Source organism: Ornithodoros turicata, chromosome 1 (assembly GCF_037126465.1).
Source record: "Ornithodoros turicata isolate Travis chromosome 1, ASM3712646v1, whole genome shotgun sequence".
Lineage (NCBI taxonomy): Eukaryota > Metazoa > Arthropoda > Arachnida > Ixodida > Argasidae > Ornithodoros > Ornithodoros turicata.
The window spans coordinates 219,511,551-219,537,728 of record NC_088201.1 but is presented as its reverse complement, the minus strand read 5'-3'; the positions used below and the strand labels follow the sequence as shown (position 1 = coordinate 219,537,728).

General features: G+C 46.3%; 1 non-coding gene and 1 pseudogene across 1 annotated transcript; both read left to right on the top strand.

Annotated features, from left to right (window-relative positions):
* The window catches only part of LOC135394781 (cytochrome P450 3A8-like), a 39,124-nt pseudogene extending 17,749 nt beyond the window's left edge, over window positions 1-21,375 (top strand).
* Window positions 21,376-21,622: 247 nt separating this feature from the next.
* On the top strand, window positions 21,623-21,694 carry Trnag-ucc (transfer RNA glycine (anticodon UCC)). Its single transcript has one exon. It is a non-coding gene; the product is annotated as a tRNA-Gly (tRNA).
* Window positions 21,695-26,178: the final 4,484 nt, after the last annotated feature.

The window sequence follows — 26,178 nt, the reverse complement described above, 5'->3', positions numbered from 1 at the left end:
CTCCCAATGGACAGACTCCCTTTAAATATACGGCTCTCTTCGAAACGAGATACTCACAGCGAAAGCGAGGCAGGAAGGTTGCGCTGCTACGGACTCCGAATGGCCTGAGTAGTTAGTGCGGGTGCAGGTATTTGACCAGTACCGTCCCAAAAGAGTCCCCTGAATGGTCCCAAAGGTCTTACCACTGCCGCATCCAAACATACCTGATAGCAATGTAATAAAGAAATCCGGAAAAACCAGCACACGGTGGCGTCGCGTTCTCCATCCTACGGTATACAAATCCCCCCCCCCCTTACCTTGGAACCTTGGTACCTTGGAAATCGAATATATGGGTAACATACTCCACGGCATCGCATTAATGATATGCTGTTTTGCAGATGACTACCATCATTGAGGACTGTGCAGGAATCACGCGCAAGCATTTGCAGAAGGCAGCTGAGAAAAACGAAAATGTTGAGATAAAACAGTCAGTATAAACCCTTTTAATAATTGTCTTAATTAAATGTTGCGTTAGAGACATAGTATAACGTTTTTTTTTTTTTTTTAACGCAGGTTTTTCGGCCATTTTTCTCTGGACATCATCGCCAGATGTGCATTCGGAACGTTCCTTGATTCCCATACGGATCAGACAAACGAGTTTGTGACCAAGTCGAGACGGGCTGTTGGACACGGCTCAGTCAAGCTCATCTTGTACGGTAAGTTACATTCGAGTAACTTCAGTAACAATAACAGCAACAAAAACAACTTTATTACTGGTCACGATTGGGAAGCTTCATCGCCAGGGGCGACTCTCTACCCTGTTGCTGGTCGTAATGTGATGATTTTTTTATTTTTTTATTTACTCTTTCATTTGAGGCAGCTATAACAATAAAAGTCTGGAGGGAACAGCGAAAAAAGCCACCATAGTGGTTTGACGAGCTCGCCATTCCCACATATGTGTTAGGCAGTAAATAGCAACAATGAGGAGACATAAACATTAATACATTAACAACATAACATTAAATAATAGTACATTAACAGCACATTAAGTAACTATGCTACTCACAAACGCACAAATACGCTACGGCACTCATGAAACTAAGGCGCTTAAGAAACAAAGGTACTAATAGGCTAAGGCATCTCATAAATTAAGCATAGTCTGCGTACAGATTTGCGAGACATCGACAGCCGATCATACATTTCTTTCAGAAAGCATGGTAAGAGATAACTTACACTCTGTGCACCATAAGACGTTCTACGTAGAGGTATGTACCATGATTCTTGAGTCCGACAATCATTGCTATACATACGACTAGACAGGTTAAACATAGATAAAACATTTGTTATTGATTTCCTTGGTGCATTTTGATAAATATAGCCGTTTATTTTTAAACAAGTTATGCAAATGGCATAATGAGTCACAGTGAGGACCGAAGTTCTACGGTGTCAAAAAGGATTAGAAGTGCCTTCAAGGGAGAAGGGAGAACGTTGGCGGGCTGGATTTGGCCACGGACGGACCAATCAATTTTGACATCGCGAGAGGGCGAGAGAGTGGCTTGCGCAGAGACATTTAAAGTGTGGTATTCTTAAAGGGGCACTAAAATGCGAAAACAACTTGCTCTCAAATGAAAGTCCGTGTTTCAATTACTATAATACAAGCAAAATTAGTTCACACAACACTACCGTTTAGAACAAAAACGCAGGGAAAACAGAGTCGTCTATGGCGACAACGAATGGTGGTGGTGGTGGTGGGGGTGGTTTTGATAGGGCTTGCCGTTGTCGGCCTCACGTATGTGGGCAACGTCACGACTCACGCCCTGGGGGAATGTGCGTCCTGGGCCGACTTCTAAGGGAACTGTGCCGACATATGTCTGCTCAGTGGCTCAGTGTCTGCTCAGTGGCTCAGTGTCTGCTCAGTGGTTAGCGTGCTGGCCATGTCACGTCGAGACTGGGAGGTACCCGGGTTGGAATCCCGGTGCCGGCTGTGCTGTCTGGGGTTTTTCCTGGGTTTTCCTCAGAGAACGAATGGAATCCACAGGAAGCGACGATTGGCGGCATCCAATGAGGCAGCAGGACAAGCGCGAGCTTACCTATCGTGGCAGTGTGGATTTGAAACGCGTCCGATCGTAGTGTTCCCTATATCGCGGCATGATGCGCACTACTTCATTTTTCAATACCGACTCACTGAATTGTAGCCTACAACAGTTCTCCGCAAATGTTCCACTGACAATATTTCATTTCATTTATTCACGTCCCATTTCCACCAATATTTATTTTCACGTCCTTCGGACAGCGACGCCAGTCGGCTTCGCAACGCTCACTATGTTTTCCGCCGGAACTGCTCCGTGGCATGGCACGCGCGTGCACGCGCAGCCAGAGCCGTATATTAAAAGGGAGTCTGGCCATTAATGGGTCATGACTATACCTGAAGCTCCACCCACTTTTTCAGCTTTCCGACCAATGAAATCTTGAAATATGGGGCGCTATCAATCAGCCTATCCTCACTATTTGCCCTCCTATCCAACATGGGCAGCGCCATTTTGGGTGGCAAGTGGATTGGATGGGATTCAAATGGATACCTCTCGCAATCTGCAAAAGTAGTGGATTGTTGGTGCAAATTTGATAAACGCCACCTAGGGAGCGTAAGGCACGTCGGGAATTGTTGTCTGCTTCCGTCGTTGTACCGCTGCCGGCAGAACCACCTGCTGGGACACATTCTGTTGTCGGTATGATTTTTAAACAAATCTACATGAATAGTTGGAATATAAGAGGCAAGAATGTTTATATCAATGAAATCCAGCTGTTAAATATAAGATTGTACAGCAGATCGCCGTTTTTGTTATGATTTCGTTGTGATCGCCGTGTTCACTAGGCCTAACACCGGCGGCAAAACGTATTATTTTCAGTTAGATGTCGATGAATGAGCATAAGTTGAAACTGATTTGCGAGAAATTTATATTAGGATGTACATTTGCAGCGTAAAATCAGGTTAGTCTGTGAAAATTTTTGGTAAAAAGCAAGCCTTGGTAAAAAGCAAACCAATCAGAGGAGTGAAACTGTGATTGACAGGTCAAGCCACTTTTTGTGACTCCTCCCAATGGCCAGACTCCCTTTTAATATACGGCTCTGCGCGCAGCATGGGCTAAAAACACCGATGCACGAGCTGAAACGACGTTCACTGCTTAGCGCCGAAGCAAGAAAGAGTCCCGTATATTTTTATATAGCTTCGTAACGAAATCGAAGTTTTGAATTATGATAACAATTACGAAATTAACATAGCGCGGAACGTGATTTGAAGTAAACTTGTTTTTGCATTTTAGTGCCCCTTTAAAGGTCGGTAGTGCGGGCAATGGGGAAGGACGTGCTTTAGATGTAGGCACTATCTCTAGCAATTTCGATATGGAAATCGTCATTACACGCTTCAAATGAATGACCTTGCTCGAGTGAAGGTATTCATGAGTTCTTATTACAGGTCTGGTTCCCGGGCTGTTCAACCTTCTGAAAATTATCCCCTTTGATATGGACGCATTCCACTACTTTAAATCGCTTCTGGTCAATATTATGAAACAGAGGAAAGAAACGTCCAGGGTAAGCCCATGCATTTTTATTAAATTTTCTCCACGTATTTTTTAACTTCCTAATTGTTTTAGAATGGTGTCGAACCTATAGAATTCTTTCAGAACCTTCGAGTTTCAAAGAAATAAGGCGGTGTCAATTCCATGTTGAGCACACAAAACCGTGTTTTCCGCAATTTACTCCTCCTTCCTGCGATGAGACAATCGGGGCCCCAAAAGAAGTCGGCGCTCTATTCAAAGTCTGTTCAAAAATGTTCATCCACCTTGACCCTGACGAAATACATAAGTAATGTGTGTTTTGTGATAACAAAGTGTGTTGGTGGCACTTCACGCCGAGTAATGATGGATAAATCTAGCAACCCATTATTTACATCGATGCAGTTTTAGACCAAAGAAGGTAGTACAGGTGTCGAGAGTCGCACCACGTGTACGAAAAATATATTGCTAAGATTTATTCTCATGCTGCAGAGAGTCGACCAGCTCTCGCGGGCAACGGCCCTGCAAGATATAAAGTGATTTTGGGAACCAACCAGAACGACCGAGGATCTCATTCCTCTTACGTCATTGCTCGAACAAGAATTGTGTTCAAGCGTCTGTATATTGCTAACTACTATACAGATGTTTCTATCGAAGCTCCTGTGCGTACAACTATGCGAGCATGTTCTATTGAAAACCTGACAGGTCGTTTGAAGGGATGGGCTCGAGTCGCTACTAATCTCGAGGCTGCACATTTATTTAAACGTAAAGTAAAAAAAAAAAGAGAGAGAATCGCTAAAGCAGCATGCAGTCGTAGTCATAAAATGTCAGTAGATGTAAAGAGTCATAACAGGTCCCAAATCATGCAGGTTGTTCGGTTCTATCCCATAGTGGTGCATAGAATAGCTGCGGTCATAAAAAGTCATCTTATAGCTGTATACAAAGAAATAATGATAACAAGTCATATATCATGCAAGTAGCCCCATTCTCACTTGAGTAGTCCCGTACTCTCCCATAGTAGTGCACAGAATAGATGATGTCATAAAAAGTCAATTTATAGCTGTAAACAAAGAACTAGTCATTTCAGGCCATAAATCATGCAGGTAATCCCATAATAACCCATTGTAGTTGAAATAGTAAATGAAGATATGACCCGATTTAGGTTTAAATTGCACGGCATCAGGATTAAAATTGGCAGCACGAGGATTAAATGTTATAGTATAAGGATTAAACTCCACGGCATAAGGGTTAAAAGTGGCAGCAGAAGAATTAAATCCCACGCCATGCGGATTAAACGTGGTGGCATGAGGATTAAATTCCACGGTATGAAGATTAAATAAGACGGGAAAACCTGTAGTCGCCACAAAATGGCGGCCATGAGCGATCCGGGGATTTAATTCCAGGGCAGGCAAAGCGTACAACCAATAAACATTGGACGGTAGAGTGACGACAATCGAAACCTTTCATATGCAGAAGATCTGGCGAATAAGCCCCAATTCTCACTTGGCGACGCGCAACGCGATGTCGTTAGCGCACGATTTTCATGGTCCCACCACAGTGGCATTCCGTCGTCCAAAGCAGACAGAAAATAAGGAGGCGTGGCCTTTCTGTGTTACCTTGCTGGTCGCCAGTATATCGTTCTCGGCAGCTATCGGCGGCGGCGTGAAAGAAGTTAGGCATGTCATTTTTTTTTTGGCTCGACATCTCTCCTCTCCCAACGCCGGAACTGCTCGTCTAGCTCCGCCACTCGCTGACGACGTCGCATCGGGCATCGCCAAGTGAGAATAGGCCCTAAGTATTCTGGATATTATGAGGACGTCTGATCACGACGACATAATAGAAAATCAAGGGCAATTACCATAGCCGGCAATCTTAGAGGTCCTGATGGAGGCCACGACGCTCATCTTTCCGCCTCTCTCGCAACGCCCATGATGGCGGCCCTCATCAAGGTGCACAGTTGGAGTACGGGTGATCGAGGAATACTTCGAGATGTGAGGAAATATTATCAGCGTAGTTTGTTTCAAGACGGTGGCTCAGATGTTTGACTGAACAAAAAGCGGAGGGTGACGATAGCGACGGCACAACGACGAAGCTGCTGGCTGCAAAATTTGATAATAAATAATTGGTCGACGATTCAATAGACAATTACGCGGTCACTCTGGGCTTAGAGTGCAAAACATGTCACAGGGCTTCTTGAGCTTCAGTTTGTGTCCGGCCTTCATTCATATACTTAAAGGAGGTAAGATCCCCTATCTGCAGCTGTTTAGTTATGGGTGTAATATGTGTCATGTTGCTCTTCAACGCTTCGTAATTCCATTTACTTGTTCTTGTACTACTTTAGTTCTTTTTCTATACTTCTCCTTCATAACCGGTGCAGCGTTAATAGAAAAACACACTTTTTTCGGGTACGGGCAACTAGACCTACCACCATCTAGATACCTCTATCCATTGTTACGTTATTTGAAGAATTGTAGCACTCAATCCGATGCCAATGCGGGGGTACACATAACATCGTCTGCTCTTATTCGGAGAGCAGTCTAGAAGCAGCAAGAAAAACTTACGAACTTACGCGAGTTCCTTATATTGCCTAAAATACTGCACAGAAAATCTGGGACCGTGCTATATACTTCTGCCCGTCATTCGTTTGACGCGGTTTGTTTTCTACGATGTGGTGCAACTGGCTTTCTTTCTGCCTCTGACGACCACGACGACAGCACACTTTCTTCTTGATGCACATGCTTTCGGCGATACAGCCTAAAATACGAAGATGAGAAGAAATGCGTGCTCACGTTGAAGAACAGTGGCGGAGCGACCGACCGCGAAACAGAGCTGAGCTAAGCGTGATCGCATTGGTTAGATACGGACCTATCAAATTCATCTATACAAAAGGTGTGACCGCGAAAGAGTTAAAATCGCCGTTTGGTGCCGACACAGTCGGCGGGCTAGCTTAATAGAGATCATAGCCCCTTTAAAGAAACGGTTTGTTATAGTTTAATTCGACTGTTTTTCGACGGCATGTTCATATTTGCTTTCGCTTTCATGGTGATGTGTGCAGTAGATAGGGCGCCCGTGCTGACGTTATTCGGGCATGCGACCCATATGAACGTGATTGAAGAGGTATCGAGAGAGAATGGCATAAACGCAGGCAAGCTGGTGCACTAACCCCATTATGAAAAACCGTCGCTCAGGCTTATCGACATGGACTGTGCACTGTCTAAAGATGTGTTAAAGCGTAATATGTGTCTCGAATTGGGGGCTTTACGCTCGGCTGGACTGAGACAAGCATGTACTGACAGTCACGTTACGGCAAAGCAAGTGCTGGTTAACATAACAATCAGATTGTACCTGTTTGGCGGATAACTTAACTCAAATATTTCTCGCGGTGACCGTGTCCGTACCGAGAAAGCACTGGACAGCGCTCTTCCATAGTTTGGTTTCAGTAATTGCTACAGACTATGACTTTAATTAGTTTGCGTTAAAGTGCCAACACGGACAAAGTTACGCATCTTCAGAATCCTAGCAAGGGTATCACAGTGCAATCTGCGTCCCCGATATTTCATTCTGAAGAAAATATATCCTATATGCGACGCGGTGGTATCATATAATTATTTTCAAGTTCGGTAGGTGTGCCGTCATAGCGTGCGTTTACTGTCATCCGTGTGACAACGTTGCCCCCTTAAGGTCGATTCCTGGGTCCTCCAGTCAGGTACCTTTCAACGTGGAGCGGAGATCTCAGCCTGGGAGGGAACATGTGCGGCTGCTGCTGCCAGGCATACACCAGAGCTGGTGTAGACCTTGAAACCAGACTTCGTGTAGACTTCCAAACCCGAGAATTCATGACAAGGCCCTGTATTGAAACGGAGTCTGCCCGTTATTGTGACTTGCCTTCACCTGAAGCTCCACGCACATTTTGAGGTGTCTGACCAACGACACCTTGAAATTGCGGGGAATTGTCAATAAGCCGATCGTCATTATCTGTCCATCTATTCGATATCAGTAGCGCCATTTTGGGTGGCAAGTGCACGTTGTAACATGAAATTGATGATTGCTTGCTATTCGTTGTGAGTTGCAAAAGTAGTCAGTTTTGTTTCGTGCCTATTTGATGAATGCCACCAAGGCAAGTCGGGAATTCACGTTTGCGACGCGTCGTTGTTACGCAGTCGGCTGAACCACTTGCTGGTACACATCACCATGTTTATATTCATAAAATGCAGTAAAAATTGTACAGGACAGTGTTGTTTTCCTACTTCGTGGTGACCGCTCTGTTCACGGGGCCTAACAACAACGAATGAACACATTAATAAACACTGCATCTCTGAACAGAGCATGACAACGCAACCAAGCTGGTGTAACGATGTTGATAGTATAACTTCCTTGAGCTTCAGGTGGTAGTAGGGACAGGAATACGAAACTAGTCTAGATCACAAAACATCAGTCTGTATTTATATAGTCCTCTCCTCTTGTGTTTTGTGTTCCTGTTCCTGCCACCGCGCCTCAAGGTCAAGGGAATGATACCATCAACATATTAGGTGTCATTAGGTATTGACAGTGGAGCATAAGTGGAAACTTATTCCGAGAATCTTATCATAAATGGTACAGGGTTCGGCCAAGGTAATCGTTGGGGTTTGTAACGGAGATAAAACGAATAAAAACAGTGTCTGGATGCTAACGTAGATGTTAGAGGGCATATTATGCACCAACATTTTATATCGATACTGCCAGTAGTCCCGTTTCTCTGCGGATAAATCGTGGAAATAAAAGAAAAAAAGGGGCTATACCCGTGTTTCTGGACCATCAGTAAGATGGCGACACGGTCGAACGGGGCGTTGCAGACGATATCAAGTGAACAAGTCGAACTGCAGTTCTCATATCGCGTTTACAGCGGCATGGCTGAGTGGGCTTAGGCGCCCGCTCGTTGGTGGTAACCAACGAGCCGACTTCACGCCCCTGAAGTCGGCCCAGGACGAAAACTAACTCTCCTGTCCCCCGCCCCTTCCTGATGTCCTCTCTCCGTCTGTCCACATCTGTAGGCTGCTCATAGCCACAGTTGCTTCGCGGCGCTAACAAGCAATAAAAAACATATTGCGTAAAAATGGTTTCGATATTGTCTGCAATGCCGCGTTCGACTGTGTCACCACCTGACACAGGAAGCTGAAACACGGATATAGCCGTTTCCTTTTTTTTTAGGGGGGGGGGGGTATAGATTTATTGCAAAACAAAAAAAAAACACGAAAGAGGGGAAAGGTTAGCCTGGCTCCAGAAGCCGACTTGCTATTCCCGCTTACAAAAAAGGAAAAATAAAAAGAAGAAAAAGAAAGACAAAACGAAAAGAGCGAAAGAAGAGGCGCAGTCGCAGGCTCAGCGCGAGCCCTGTGTCAGTAAGGAAGCGTACGAGTTCCCGTCCGACGCGCCACTGAATGGGGCGTTCCAGAGGGCCCAGTAGCGTTGCCAGCGTGACGTCCCTCAGCCCTAGGGCAGCTAGCCGCTCCATCAGAGTGGCACGGGGAGCGGCGAACAGGCGACTGTGGAGGAGTAGGTGGGAAGTGTTGCCCTCGGTAGAGCAGGCTGCACATGTAGGGGTGTCAAGCGTGCTGAGTTGGAAGAGCCGCGCTGGCGTTCGAGCCACGCTTAACCGCAGACGGTGGATAACGGACGCCTCCCTCATCGTGATGTTTGGGGGAGGGACGTATTGCATTTTTGGGTCGATGCAGTGCAGAAATGTATTGGGCGAGATGGCACGTTCTATGAAATCTTGGACAAAGCAAGACCGCAAGCGACGTATTTGGAGCAGGCAGGCAGACATTGAAAGCGGGATTCTGAGACTCAAGGCAGCCGTAGTATGGGCATGTTTCGCAGCAATGTCGGCACGGGTATTTCCGGGCAACCCGACGTGACTGGGTACCCACTGGAGCGGTACGCTGTGGCCGGAAGCCAGGAGCTCGTTGTATCTGGCGATTACAAGCGTGCGGAGATCGCAAATAGCACTGCACCGGTACGACGTCAAGGTCTCCAATGCTGACTTGCTGTCCGTGAAGATGGACCACGAGTCGGCCTGTGAACCGGATATGGCGTTGAGCGCTTCATAGATGGCTGTCAGTTCCGCTACGGTGGAAGAAGTTTCATGCGGCAGCTTGAAAGTCTGCGTAGTGTCGCTGTGAGGTATGTAGAAAGCTGCAGACGACGCGCCGTACACAACCGTGCCATCTGTGAAAATTGCTTTACGCTGACCGTGGACCGAGTTCAAATGGTCAAGAGCAAACTGGCGCCCAGCGAGGACAGGAGTGTTGTTTTTGCGGGACATGTCGGGTATATGCAGGTCCGTCGGAGGCAGCTCGAGGGTCCACAAAGGTGGAGCGTATAGCAGGCGCGACGGAGGGGGGCGGAAGAGACTGTGCCAGTCTGCAAACAGCAGCCCCGAAAGCTGAGGTTTCATACAGTAGGGGAATGTCCCGTAGGCAGTGGGCAGCATGTCGTGTGCGGTACCGCGCACAAGAGCGCAGGGTCTCCATGTCGCGTAGGACGTGGGCTGGCGTCTCCTTCGCCTCAGCCAAGACCAGGAAGGTGTCGGTCGTTTTGGGGACACCAAGGCACACTCGAAGGCTTCGCGCCTGGATGTTCAAAAGTTCGCGCTCTGTTGTTGAACTTAGAACAACAACAGACAGAACATTTTTTTAGTTTCAGACACTTTTCAGAACATTTAGTTTCAGAACATTTTTGTTAGGAACACAACTTTTTTTAGTGTCCACGATTTACCCGCAGAGAAACCGGCCAAGTCGCAGTATCGCTATAAAGTTTTGGTGCATAATACGTCTTCTAATACTTACTTCAAGACGCTGTTTTTACTTGCTTTATATCCATCACAAACCCCAAAAATTTATCTTGGCGAACCCTCTACACCTGCAAAGTAAAACTGCAGGCGTTTTATTTTTTTTGAAAATTTTTGTCACGAAATTCGTGCTTCACCACGTTTGCCTTAGTCGGCATATTGGGTAGCAGTCAGGTGTCATGGCGGCCCCCGTGGCAAAAAGCAATTCCAGCAATGAGACGCGCGCAAATGTGATTGAGAAGCGGAGCTCACTTCTCCAAACAGCCACACCCGCTACGGCTCTGACGTGTGGTAGCGCGTAATGCTCTGTTACGGCGTTTAGATAATGCGCATTGACGCTTTGAGCAAGTCGACTTGGAATATGAAACGAAAGCCAATATATTATTTGTTTTTCTTTCTTTTGTCCGCAGTGGCATATTCATTCGGTAGCTCGCTCAGATCATGGGGTTTCATGACTGCTCACCATCTTCTGCTTCTTGCAGCGCAATGATGACTTCTTGCAACTAATCATGGACGCGCAAGAAGGAAAGCTCTCGGCCGCAACAGAGAGCATAAAAGGCAGTGAAGAAGAAATCTACAACTTGGAGGGTGACGGAAAGTCCGTGCTGTTTTCTTCGGACAAAAGTACGCTGTCAGCGTTTCGAAGCAAACCTGTGACTTAGTCCCCACTGTAAAAAGAAACTAATCATTTTTTGCCTTCTCTGTCAACTCAGCGCTTACAGAAAGTGAAGCAATTGCGCAGTGCGTATTGTTCTTCGTTGCCAGCATGGAGACGACGGCGTCCGTTGTCTCTTACACGCTTTACCTTCTGGCTCTGCATCCAGAGATACAAGATAAACTAAGAGAAGAGGTGAATAAGTGTTTCGCCAAACACGTGAGTCACCCACTTGAACACAAAGGTTGGACTTACAAGAAAATTTGGCATCCCCTCGCTTACGATACCCGCACTGCAGCTTACTGACTCTCTAAGCAGCTTCGACAAAGCCTGCAAGCCTTATCGTGCAAACTGTCTCATCAAGACATGTAGTAAAGAGGCCACGAATAGGTCCTCAAAATTTTTCAGTTCGAAATTTTTCAGTTTCGTTCAAATTTTATATGACGTGTGTGCACATACAGGATGTTTTTTTTTATTTGTTACACAATTTTTATAAAGAAAAACGCTAGAGGAAAATAGATGTGAGCGACAGGCAGTTCACATGAGAGGGTCACGTGATTTGGAGCGATGGAGCTGATTCGTGTAGGAGCTAATCTGTTGGCCAGATAGACCGCTCTCCGACCCAAGGGTCGCATCATTTCTGCGGTCGAGAAGTCTGTAGTTCTTGTTTCTGCTCATTTGCATACCGAAATTTGGCGACGGGTATTGCAACACACGTGCGCGTTTAAGTGTGTTTAAACATGGAATTGCTTTCAACGAAGGTATCTCCCGTTCTGCTATATGCCTTTTGCACGAAGCCCCCTATACAGTATAAAGAGTTAGGAAATTAGTGACCTTGAAGTTGTACACTTTCTTCGAGAGAGTGTTCTCCTGGCTCTATAACTCAACTGCAAAAATGACATCTATTTTGCTCTGCTAGTTTTTTTAATAAAAATAAAAACAAAATAAAAATGAAATAAACAAACACCCTCTATGTAAAACGAAAGACGAACCGAGTGTTGGAGGAAACGAGACAAAGGCCGGATAGGATGAGGGTGATAGCGTCGACGGCCGGACGATGTGCTGCAGAGAGTGCTGCAAGGCTGCAGCGCGTGGTGCCAACGCGAGGGCAGACAAACGACGTCGTCACAAAATGACGCTGACGTATTCTACGTAACGCATGTGTCGCCGACACCGCCCTGCCCGCATTTTTGTTTTTTGTATTAGGTACCTGTCATCACTGGCATCTCCATTCTTATTATGATGGTTTCGTTTCATTTAGGACAACCGACCGCCCTTCGATGTGGTGCATAAACAGAGGTACCTCAATGCCGTCATTTCAGAATCGTTGAGATTCTTCCCACCTGCCATCAGGTGAGTCACATTCTTTTTGATTAACACAACTGACGAACCCTGTTGGTGACACTTGCTAACATTTAGGTTACCAGGCAGAGGAAGCATGACCTTCTGGCATTGTGGAAAGGTTTGCTATCGAAATGTGCGGGTGGTAATGGACACGGGTTAAGTGTTCAGTATACACAGGAAAATACGTCGGCTGGGCGTATTACGAATTGTAGAGAAATGAAAAGTCTGTAACACATTCAGTCGAGGCTTGCATTCAAATGAACAGTAAGGCAGCACAACGTAGGCCACGTGTGCACAGTTCAATCACATACACTCAAGGAGAACCAAGGTGGCGGCGATCACGATCCATTGGAATGAGACATGTAGCCATTTCTAAGAAGTTCTAGTCTTTTCTAAATTTTCGAGAGAAAAAAAAAGAACAACTCATTGAAGAATGGTACTTCTCACATGGAATGCTGCGTGCGACAAACGCTCTGGTTGAGGTGCACCAAAGTGCTTTTTATTCGATATCAACTGCCTCGATGCCCTTGTCTTTTTGTTTTCGTTTCGCTTGATCGAAGATGTGTTCCAGGAGACCACTTTATTTAAAATTCTTGGTCGTAGTGTTTCTTCTGAGTCAATAAAATTACAAATTGTATTTGTGTAACTTACGGAACACCTCCATAGGCAATACTATCCTGATGATATTTATCCGTGTTGCTTATTTGCTTAAGAATGCTCCTATTCCCCTTACCGTTTTTTTTTTTCTTGATGAGGTTTTCTTTACTAACTTTCCATTCGTAATGTAGTCTCAAGAGCTCCCCTGTAAGTGTGAATGTACTGTTGGGGACACGGTTAGCTAAAATCGCCTGTCAGTACTTTTCCGTCCCATATTACATCGCTCGCGCGTGAAAGTGGTGTTCCAATATTCTATTTGCAGGTGGACCATGTGCAGCGCGTGTTTATTACTCAAAAGAAATAGTTTTGAAACACCTGGAGATTTGAGATGCGATAAACCACGGAGTGATGATTTTAGACAACTCTGTCACCTAGAGTATATTGTTCTCTGTTGTCTTCTTCCTGAGCCCGGTGTTGAAGCACTGTGGTGTCTTGCCGATGTCCTGTTTCTCACCGCGTAACACTGTGTTTTGTATGGTGTGAATACTGTATTTTATTGTCCCTTTTACCGACCACTGTTTTTTTTTTTCAACCATCCCACGTTGCGACATTGTTCAACATTGGTTAACACCATATTTTTATTTTGCGGTTACGTTCACTACACATGTCGGGTTGCCAGCTCCGGTGGCATGGTGGTTAGGATGACCGCTTTCCACGTCGAGACTGGGAGGTGAGGCGGGTTCGAGTCCTCACACCGACTGCGTTTTCCCTGGATTTTCCGGCAGACCTTACAGCCGAATGTCTGCACAGTTCCCCTTGAAGTGGGCCCAGGACGCGTACTAACCCCCTTTTCTTCCACTCCTTCCTGCTGTCCACTCTTCATTTGTCCACGACTATTTGCCACTCAAAGCCACAGTTGTGTCGCGTCGCTAACACGACATATTAAAAAAAGTTACGTTACCACATCGCACGCCGTTGTGAATGTGTTCCAGACTCAAGAAATGCTGCCAATAGAAATGTCATTTGCGCCACAGGGGAAGGCTAATTATTGCGTTACTTTTAGGGTGGAGCGTACGGCAACCGAGCCCTACATCACTGATGAAATCACCGTCCCTGAAGGCTGCGTCGTCGTAATTCCAATCTACGCGATGCACCACGACCCTCAATACTTCCCCAATCCAGAAAAATTTGATCCTGAAAGGTAATCTCTTAAACACATTTATGCTTTCGTGTGTACATTGAAGTGTGTTGCATTCTATTAAGTGAACCCATTGCTGTTCAGGTTCAGCGAGGGTAATGCATCATCCGTCCGCCCATACACGTACCTGCCTTTCGGTGCCGGGCCGAGGAACTAACTGTGTGGGCATGCAACTTGCCTTGCACGTTGTCAAACTGTGTCTCATGCACGCCATCCACTGCACTAAGTTTGTTCGAACTTCGCAAACTCAGGTAATTCCGTCGCAACCCATATCATGGGCATATAACACTCGTACAGCTCGCATGAGAGTCAACTTGAACGCTATCCTGGCCTGTTGACCCTGGTGGTGCTTAGTAGAACGGCTCGAAACAGCCACTTTGGGTTCCAAACAGCTACTTTGAAACCAATAGGCGGGCAGGGTGCGTGTAAAAGGGAGCGTTACATATGTGCATGTGGTGTAGTGGCATACAGTATGCTACACTCTACGTCTTTCGTGCAAAAGACCGTTACGTTATCTATTATATTTGTTCCTTAATGAGCGTTGAAGTGCTACGTAGTGTTTAAGTCACTGTACTCTATAGTAGCAGATTTCTATACTTACGTTGCCCATGTCCACGCCTACATTATGTAATGTCATCTTATGGGCTTTTAACGATGTACCAAATGAATGACGTCGCGATGCCGTTCACTGTGGAAAAACGCAGCCAGTAATTTCAAACACAGGAATCGTATTTCTGCTAGTGGATGCCAACGCGGCGAATACCAGTTGTCTCTGGGACAACCGCAGCAGGGATGTGATTCGCAGACTGATTTGCGGGAGTCGCACCAGAGTCACATCAATTAGCTATCAGGCCTTATGTGGCCGAGGTGGCTCCATTGCCACTGCTTGCTCAAGTATAGCATTATGTCCGTTCTCTTGAACAGGTTCCGCTGACCTTCACCAAAGGGTTCACCGTTCTGAACGCGAAAGAAATCACGGTAGGAGTTCGTCCGATTCGTGAAGAAGCAAGTTAGAGCGGAGGACCGTCATACATCAGGTTGTCTCGCGCTGCAGTCTGTCTCATCGTATAGGCTCAAATCTAAGAGATGCTTACGGAGCAACGTCGATTGCCAATAGAGCGCGAGTTGGTTGCCGTAACTCGAAATAAAGTTGTGTGTTGTAATTAAAATGTAATAAAATAAGAAATGTGTGGATGTTGACCATATTTTCTTGCAGCTGCGATTGTTTGCCACAAACAAAACCTGTACTCTACCTCTCGGTGAGGGATGCCTAGCCGATAGAAGCATCTCTGCTGATGAAGAAACATTGTGGCCACCTCATCGACAGTGCTGTGTCATCCATTATGTTGTTTAGTGTACGGTGTTGCGTCATACCTTTCTGGGAAGAAGCATTCATCATGGCATTTCCAGTCCACGTCCAGCACCAGAACATTACCATTGCGCATCTCATAATGTGTTGGGAGGAAGCAACTGTCGTGCCACCTCATCAACGACGCTGGTGCGCACACGGTGTCACCTTATCCACGGAGCTGATACGTCCAGCGTGCACGTCAGCCACACCGTCGGTCCCACCATGACGATTCCGAGCACAGCGGGATGCTCCCCGCGACTTGTGCACTGCAATGGCTCCTCCCTGCTATGCAAAATACCATGTGTAATGTAAGTGTGGCCATGACTTATACCCCAGTCAGACGGCATGCTCGAAGGACTTCGGGGAATTTTCATTTGCAAAAAAAATGACCTCTGACAGCCGTGTCAGACGGCAGGTCATAGGACCTTTCAGAGAAATGACCATCAACGCGAAAGGAGGCCCCCAACGACATTTGAGAAGCAGAAAGGAGCAATCTCGACAACAGTGTTATGCCATTGTACCCTCGCTACCTTCGCAGCTGAATGTAGGAAAACCTATAAAATGCGGATAATGGAGTGAAACTGTGTAAGCGTATTTATATCCTATTTAGAGAAGTGCATATGGCTTCTGCATCTTGATTTGCGGCGCACAGAACAACTTCAAATTTCCACAGCAGACAGAGAAAACGAAACCGAAAAAGGGAGCCGGTGAGGGCAGTCATTTGAGGAGCACTTCTTTCCCGCCTGTCTGGCAGGCGCCCCCGAACAAAGGTCATTTGAGAGGCCGAAGGCCATTTCTCGCAATTGACATTTGAAATGCTGTCTGACTAGGGTATTAGTCGAGGTAAAGGCCTCGAGAATCCAGTTCTCAAAGGGAGACTCTGGGATAATCCGAAACTATTATAACCAATGTGTAAATCGGTTCGATACATTCTTCCGAAATGAGAAATAAAGTTGGTTTGTCAGTCGTTAGTGGCCAAAAGAGCTGGGACGCTCAATACGGAACCCAAACTTCACAAGGTTCCCTCTCCTATATCCTCTACCATGTTTGACGTCACCGGTAGTCTCGTGTGGGCCACCGGCTGTTTTTCGGGCACGCGCTTTGTAATTTCTTCCTGTATCATGGACCACCAGTCATCATCTTCCTCTCTTTCGTTCTAAAATATTCGCCAGCGGTAAAAGCAAAGCCTACAGAAAGCCGTACACCAGGTATACCGGTGAGGTGAAGCCCAGTGTTGCTGGACTGCTGGAGTTGAGGAGCGCCTAACCACTAAAGGCAACTATTCCTTTTCTAATTATACACGCTACTTGGGATGAGAAATTGTGTGTGAGAGATAATGTGCGCCTTTACAGGGGAACCATAGCCGACAATCATGTAAGACGAAAAGCAACCCCGAGACAGAGGAACCACACAGACAACCCAAAAAATTTCGCGAACTATATAGCTATGTCATTCTTATGCGGACTCTTAGGTTTGTGATTTGTGTTAGTTTGTGGTAGTTAGAATGATATTCTGCATTAGTGGTAGCTCGGACTGCTTTTGTTTTTCAGTACAACAAATAGGGACCGCTAAGATAATACCCCTAGTAAGCTTCCGTGCATTTCATTATGTTGGTATTTTCGATGTATTGTCCTCCTCATGAGCTGTCTTTTCCCTGTATAATCAATCACCAGTAGCACTTCTAAACAGCGAGGCATCCGATCGTTGCTGGCAGCAAATATTGTCTTGGAAGGTGGTGGGTTCGAATCCTACCTCCGGATGTGCTGTCTGATATTTGACATGGGTTTTGCGACACATCTTGTCGACGAGTGTCGGCGCAGTTCCCCCGTAGTGAGCACAGGACGCATACTAACCCCACTGTCCCCAACTCCTTCCTTCTGTCCTCTCTCCATCTGTCAGCGACCGTACGCCGCTCATGTTGTGTTGCCACCTTTCGGAGTGAAAAATACCGGCTGAGGGAGAGGGGGTGGAATAGAGGGAAAGGAGGAAAGGCTCGTGGGAAAGGGAAAGTGGGTGAGGAACGTTCTAGCTGGCTCGACACAACCACCAACAGCTTTGCCCAACCACTGCTCTTGTACCCTCCGAACACAAGACGTAATGAATAACAATCATAATAATAATAACAATGAATAACTAAGAAAACGACTGGTGACTGCGGAGTCGGGTCTGTGCTCCAGATTTATTCAAGGTGTAGTGGAATGTTGAAGGAAAAACCCCGTAAAAGCCCTTATGAGAGGTCTTGAGCCACAAATACCGGCGAAAGGCTGCCGGTATCACCTTCCTACCGGCAACCGGCAGAGGAAGCAAATAACCGGCCGTGCCGGTATAATTCCGGCCTGGTGGCAACCCTACACTCATGGCGGGAAAATTTGCTTCGCGGCACTAATACGGAATTTAAAAACAATCAGCGCGAGTACATTATCTCAGTTCACGTCACCGCATCGCACGAGCGTCGCACGGCAGGAAGTGTGGCGGTCATCGCCATAACAACCACGAAGATTTCAACATGAAGAAGAACAAATATGAAGAAGAGAACCAGTCATTTCAACATGAAGAAAACAGATTGCTCCAAAACTCATTTCGAAGGTAGAGTGAAGGTTCCAAGTCGCTATCCTCAATTGCTGACAAGGAGGCTAAAGCATGGTTCATACTAGTGCGTTCTGCTGCGTGCTGATGCGTGCGGGCGCTGGTTACCGTGGCAACAGATACGTGCGCGACCTACCGCTGCAGAACGCAAGGAGTTCGCCCGAGCTGAACTTATTCCGATGCACGCAGTAGCCCGCAAGCGGAGAACGGATCGCGAGGCCCCCTTCCGAGAGTGCGCAGTAGGTTTCTCTCTGTGAGACTGTTTTCAACATAGCGGACACCGGAGTGGAAATCCCGCTCGGCACTCATTGGCTTACGGTTTGGTGACGCGATGCGAACAGCGGAACCGATTGCTTACAACGCACGCATACGCACGCAGGCGCCCGCACACAGCAGAACGCACTTGTGTGAACCATGCTTAACATGCATGGATGCCAAACGACACGGTTTGAAGGTCCACCGCTTTCCAGCGTCGCAGACTCATTGATAACGAGAGCTTGGCCAGTCTAGTTGAGTTGAGTTTGAGTTTGATTATAGAAAAAAAACGTATGATATTGAATTCGCCACCTGACGAATTCTGCTACTCCCACAAAGGAAATGAAATGAATGAAAGGAAAAAGAAAGCTGATGCGAAGAAAAGGTAAAAATACAAAAACATCCCCACTCCCAGTCACAGAACTGTACCATGCTGTACTGTGTGCCATTCATGTATTTCGAGTGTGTTTCGACTTGCTGCCTTCCAAGCAGTCAAACGGGGTTCGATTCCCGGCTGACGCAAGTTCAAGCTTTTGTCGGTGCTATATTAAAGCTTCGACGGCGGATGGAAGTGCACGGAGAGGGAACGTAACATGTTACTACATCAACGGTCGCGTCGGTGGTATAGTGGCTACCATAGCTGCCTTCCAAGCAGTTGACCCGGGTTCGATTCCCGACAGACGCAAGTTCAAGCTTTTGTCTGTGTTATATTAAAGCTTCTACGGCGGACTCAGTGGAGATGGAAGTGCCCGGAGGGGGAACGGAACATGTTACTACATCAACCGTCGCGTCGGTGGTATAGTGGCTAGCATAGCTGCCTTCCAAGCTGTTGACCCGGTTTCGATTCCCGGCCGACGCAAGTTCAAGCTTTTGTCTGTGTTATATTAAAGCTTCGATGGCGGATCCAGTGGAGATGGAAGTGCACGGAGGGGGAACGGAACATGTTACTACATCAACCGTCGCGTCGGTGGTATAGTGGCTAGCATAGCTGCCTTCCAAGCAGTTGACCCGGTTTCGATTCCCGGCCGACGCAAGTTCAAGCTTTTGTCTGTGTTGTATTAAAGCTTCGATGGCGGATCCAGTGGAGATGGAAGTGCCCGGAGGGGGAACGGAACATGTTACTACATCAACCGTCGCATCAGTGGTATAGTGGCTAGCTGTGGAAATTCAATTGTAAGCTTCTGGAAGACGAGGCATTTGTCAATTTTGTCAACGACCAAATTGTGGAAGTTGTAACTTCCGCGTCGTCGTGATCCTTGGCCTGGGAAGACTTTAAGCTGAAACTTAGGGCCTACGCGATACAAAGAAGTAATGTGCTGGTGTATGCCCGTAAGGGACATGAGGAGGGACTCAAAAGAAGACTGTCTAAAATAATACAGCTAGAATCCTTAAACCCAGGAGAGTTTCATCAAGAAATGGACGAAATAAAATTGGAGCTGCAACTCATTAATAAATGCAAATGGGAAGGCGCTCGTGTAAGGCCAGAATGCGCTATTTTCTACCGGACGAAACTCCTAGCAAGAAGTATCTCTATAAGGAACGACATCGCGGAAGCGGAAAAAAGATGGATAATATTGAATACCAAGGCAAAGTAATCAGCCAGGATTAGGACATACAGGCGGCCTTTGTTGGTCACTATACGAAACTACTGGGCATGACCCATGGACTGCAGTTGGACATAGATGAAAAGCTGGGAGATTTGAAACTACTCACTTTGGATGGAGAACAACGTCAGTTACTAGAAGAGCCCATCGTGAACTACAAAGTGTATGCAAAAGTGATTGCAGCAATAATTCAAAAAGCGATACAATCAGTAGTGGGGGATCACCAGGTGTGCGCTTTCAAAGGACGTAGCATTCAAACGAACATTCACGTACTTCGAACCATTCTGGACATTGCAAGAACGGAAGGTGATCACGTTGGTGTTGTTCAAGTAGACTTGTCCCAGGCATTTGATAGAGTTAATGATGCATACCTATTATCTGAGCTAAAGAAAGTTGGTTTTGGTGACATAATTACAGGCAGACTCAGGTTGTGTTATGATGACGTGTCAACGAAGCTGATTTTAAACGGTAATTGTAGTGACCCGATACCTATGAAATCATCGGTGAGGCAGGGATGCCCCCTCTCCCCCTTGCTTTTTGCCATATATCTAGAACCGTTATGCCAGGCAATTATCAGGTGTGTAAACATAAAATTGTTTAAATTAGGTACTTTCCATAGCTTCATAGCTGCCTTCCAAGCAGTTGACCCGGGTTCGATTCCCAGCCGACGCAAGTTCAAGCTTTTGTCTGTGTTATATTAAAGCTTCGGCGGCGGAATCAGTGGAGATGGAAGTGCGCGGAGGGGGAACAGAACATGTTACTACATCAACCGTCGCGTCGGTGGTATAGTCGCTAACATAGCTGCCTTCCAAGCAGTTGACCGGGGTTCGATTCTGCAATAGTACCGACGCCTCTGTACAGACATTGTAATCCTCCGAAAGGGGCAGAAGGCGTATTAAGAAAGGTCCGGAAAATGTTAATTCCCACTGGTTCGAAGGACTTCTTTTTTCTGTTCCACTGGGAAGTTTTGCCAGTAAAAGCATGGCTAGAAAGAAAGGGCTTCTTAATACCTTGTGCACCAAATTGCATAGCATGTCCGCAAGAAGAGGAAACACTATTGCACGTCTTCCTGCACAGCAAGAGGGCAATCCAGTTTTGGGACATCTTCAAGGGCTTCATAGACCAAGACTTGAAGCTTCGGTGGCATTACCTTAAGTATCTCCGAGTTGCAAGCACGCAGGAGGAACATATAGTCTCGTGCCTGGTAGTTCTCGACCGTCATTCTCTTTGGTCTTTCAGAACGGACGAAGTAGAGTGCCGGGAAAAACCAATGCCACCCTTAGTCAAGTTCAAACAGAAGTTGCAATGGATGCTAAGTGTGGTGCCAAAAGAGGAACTGGACGGACAGTGGCAGGCGATAAGAAATAAGCTTGAGAGGGGGGACCTGGACTTGAGGACAGCACTGTATGGAAAAGGGGGGCTCTGCTGAAAGGCATCTTCGGCTGACCGAAGACAAGTCAGCTTTTTTACTGAGTGTTTCTTTAAACTATATGAATAAAATCGAAAAAAAAGTATAGTGGCTAGCATAGCTGCCTTCCAACTAGTTGACCCGGGTTCGATTCCAGGCCGACGCTAGTTCAAGCTTTTGTCTGTGTTATATTAAAGCTTCGACGGCGGAATCAGTGGAGATGGAAGTGCACGGTGGGGGAACGGAACATGTTACTACATCAACGGTCGCGTCGGTGGTATAGTGGCTAGCATAGCTGCCTTCCAAGCAGTTGACCCGGGATCGATTCCCGGCCGACGCAAGTTCAAACTCTTGTCTGTGTTATATTAAAGCTTCGACGCCGGAATCAGTGGAGATGGAAGTGCACGGTGGGGGAAAGGAATATGTTACTACATCAACGGTCGCGTAGGTGGTATAGTGGCTAGCGTAGCTGCCTTCCAAGCAGTTGACCCGGGTTCGATTCCCGGCCGACGCAAGTTCAATCTTCTGTCTGTGTTATATTAAAGCTTCGACGCCGGAATCAGTGGAGATGGAAGTGCACGGTGGGGGAAAGGAATATGTTACTACATCAACGGTCGCGTAGGTGGTATAGTGGCTAGCGTAGCTGCCTTCCAAGCAGTTGACCCGGGTTCGATTCCCGGCCGACGCAAGTTAGAGCTTTTGTCTGTGTTGTATTAAAGCTTCGACGGCGGAATCAGTGGAGATGGAAGTGCACGGAGGGGGAACCGAACATGTTACTACATCAACCGTCGCGTCTGTGCTATAGTGGCTAGCATAGCTCCCTTCCAAGCAGTTGACCCGGGTTCGATTCCCGGCCGACGCAAGTTCAAGTTTTTGTCTGTGTTGTATTAGAGCTTCGACGGCGGAATCAGTGGAGATGGAAATGCACGGAAGGGGAACGGAACATGTTACTACATCAAACGTCGCGTCGGTGGTGTAGTGGCTAGCATAGCTGCCCTTCCAAGCAGTTGACGCGGGTTCGATTACCGGCCGACGCAAGTTCAAGCGTTTGTCTGTGTTGTATTAAAGCTTCGACGGCGGAATCAGTGGAGATGGAAGTGCACGGAAGGGGGGGCGTAGCCACGGGGAGGCTAGGTGGGGCTTGAGCCCCCCCTACCTGCCTATGACCGACCCACACAAATCGTGCAAATCGGAGGAGAACATAATATATGGGGGAGCAAGTGTGACGATCGCGAAAGTTCTTGCAGTTCATGGCGTCTGTCTTAGAAGCACTCTTGAATGGTTTTCAAAGTATGAGCTTTTCAAAATGCTTCCAATCTCGTGACACCACCTCATTGGTCATGACAGCCTATACATGTAATCGTATTGTGAACGTCCAAATCAACTATTTTCGTTCCTTTTTTTTTTCATCCTCAGTTTGCAGTGTGCACAAGTATATGTGTGTTGTCACACACAGGATCAGCGGGGGGGGGGCGAGTTTTCGGATCGAGCCCCCCCTACCTTGGAGGTCTGGCTACGCCACTGGTCGGAAGAATTCAAGGTTAAGCTACGAGCATTCGCAATAGAACACAGCAACATGCTGGCCTTCGATGCAAAACACCGAGAAAAAGAACTGGAGTACAACCTGCAAAGACTAATAGAAATTGAACAAAGAAATTCAGGGGCTTTTTTTGAACGGATAAAAACGCCAAACCTTGGAACGGAATTTAATAGCAGACCACAAATATGAGGTGGCAAAGGTGAGCTCATGATTACAATAATATCTGCCAGACGAGACGCCCAGCGAGTGTTTTTATGAAATTAACAAGAATGCTTCATGATGAAAATAGCTACTGTGGTAGAAGAAGACGGCCAAATCATATCTAGCCCAGCGAAAATAAAAAAAGAACACTTTCGAGGAATACTATGCTCAACTGATAGGAAGAAAGATAGACAAACGAGATTCGGGTGTGAAAGAATGCCTATGAACACGTGTTCCGCAGTTGTCGAGTGATAATCAAGATATTCTTGAAAGACCTTTATCACTTGATGAAGTTAGACACGCATTAAGTACACTGAAGAGGAATCGGACACCCGTTCCGGATGATATCGAGGCAGATTTCTATATCAGGTATATACATTATATATCAGTGATATTACTGCAAATATATCCTGGAGCAAAGGCAAATGGAGTGCCACCCCCCCTCTTTCAGAAAGTCTCATACTCTACTTATTCCAAAGCAAGTGCCCGAAAGAAAAGTGCCTAAGGTGATAGACTACGGGCCGATAACTTTGTCGAACGTAGACTACAAGGTGTTTGCCAAAGTACTAGCATCGAGACTCCACTCTGTTGCGAGAGGACTTGTGGGAGATCATCAGATATGCGCCATTAGGAAGGAACATTCAGACGAACATTCATGTTTTACGAAATATGTTCGACATTGGCAGAACGCAATGAGATCACGTAGCAGTGCTGCAAGGACACTGGACGAAGGCATTCGAAAGGGTCTGTCACCTCTTCTAGTTCACACTAATGGAAGCAATGAAATTTGAGCCGGCTTTCATGGATCGTGTAAGACTGTGTTATTTGAATGTGACAACGAAACTAATTGTAAATAATCAGTGTACAAATCCAGTGCCAGTACGTTCCTCCGTACGGCAGGGATACCTAATTGTCCCCACTGTTATCCCACCTGTGTTGTGAAGCACTTTGTTAGACAGCACCATAGGATATGTAATTGTGTGTGTCTTCCTTTAATGGAACTGCAAGATATGCAGTAACGTGTGACACAAGGCAGAGTACAGGATCGAGCACTTATTGTACCTATAGAGAAAGGGTGGAAAAATCTGTGAAGTCTCTTGAACCTGAAGTCGGCCCAGGGCGCATACTAACCCCCCTGTTTCCCCACTCCTTCCTGCTCTCCTCTCTCCACCTGTCAAATTATTTGCAGTATTAAAGCGAACTATATCTCAATATCTCATTTTATGCTCTCAACAAACATGCCTGCACATAGAAACATGTCCTAACGAAAGGTAGGTGATTTCGCATTGCTCAGTAATTGTCACACGTTCGCAGAGAGTTTGTGTCAATGTGTTTATCCCCCCACGTTGCCTGCATTTAACCTCATGAAAGCGTCATAGGGCCCACCAAGGCAGACAGCCGTGTAGTTTCGTCATCAACAGCTTTGGAGGGAGTGAATGAATTACTATTATTCAGGCCAGTTCGGACTTGGCGACGCCCAATGCCACATTGCGAGCGAGCGGCAGAGGAGAGGCACATTTCCGGCGCCCCGTCATAGCGGACGATTATGATGCTCCCACCCATATAAGGGCGACGGAAACCTTCTATTTTTGTAACTACTAGGGATAGGACGAATCCAGAATTTTGCGAATCCGAATCCAAGGAAGGTTCTTCGAATCCACGAATCTTACGAATCATCTTTTGAAAACAGTTTAAAAAACTTAAAAAATAAAACTTCTACTGAAAAGTGTTTGGAAGCAGAATTTAACTATCACACCAGCTCAGCGTGTATTAACGCGGAGTCGTCACCACATCGTTGGAAGCGGTCAACAGAGTACGAGCCCTCATGTAAAAAACTGCGTGTTTTACTGCGGTATTATCTAATAAAAATAATTACCGAGATTGAAATACGTCCAAAATGGCGCAGAGATAGAGCAAACGCGTTCTTTACGAAGGTTTGGCCGCCGATCACGCACGCGACGATCTTTAAGGTCATGTGTGCGGTGACCTGTGAGCTGAACACATTGCGTTCACCCACGACGCTTTCGTCTATAGAGCAATGCAGTGAATGCCACCCCTGTGTTCCACCACAGTGGCATTCCGTCGGCCAAAGCGGACGAAAAATGAAGAGGCGTGGCCTTTCTGTGTCGCCTTAGTGGTCGCCAGTATATCGAATTCAGTGGAGATGGAAATGCATGGAGGGGGAGGAAATATGATATTACATCAACCGTCGCGTCGGTGGTATAGTGGCTAGCATTGCTGCCTTCCAACTGGTTAAACGGGGTTCCATTCCCGACAGACGCACTTTCTAGCTTTTGTCTGTAGTATATTAAAGCTGTGAGATCGAATTCAGTGGAATGGAATGTGTGGAACTTTTAATGAAAAGCATGTGTATTACCAGTGCACATGGGAAGAGCCCTGCAATATCATAATCCAGGTTGACAGTTCCACAGTATCCAATTACAGTACAGATCCCGAATTTTTAATGAAAAGCATGGGTAATTCTGGTTGACATGAAAATAAATATATATTTTAATGAAAGGGATGGGTAGTACCCACTGACATGGGAATGGTCCCAAAACAACCCAAAAAAATCACGAAAGCTGCGAATAGTCAAGTGGATTCCATTGTGTGACAAGTGGATTAAATCGAGTGAAATGAGGATAAAAATTATAGAAGGATTAATTCTAATGGCAAAAGAATTAAATGTTGTGCGACAAGGATTAAAATGTACAAGATAATTAATAACGACAGAAAAAGCTGCTCGTTAGATTGTGTTAGGTTAGGTAAGCTAAGGTTAGGTTGGGTTGGGTTGGGTCAGGTAAGGTTATGTTGGGTTAGGCTAGGTTGGGTTGGGTTAGGTTAGGTTACATTAGGTTAGGTTTCGCTGGGTTAGATTGTTAGGTTACGTTGGGTTAGGGTGGTTAAGGTTAGGTTACATTGGATTAGGTAAGGTATGTTTGGGTACATTAGGTTGGGGTTGGTGTGGGTAGGTTAGGTTTGGGCAGAATAAGTTACATTGAGCCCTTTGTTTCTTTTGCTGTTTGGTGAGCAGGTAATCACTAACCAAAATGTGCTTATAGTCCTTAGGCTATGCTAGGTCA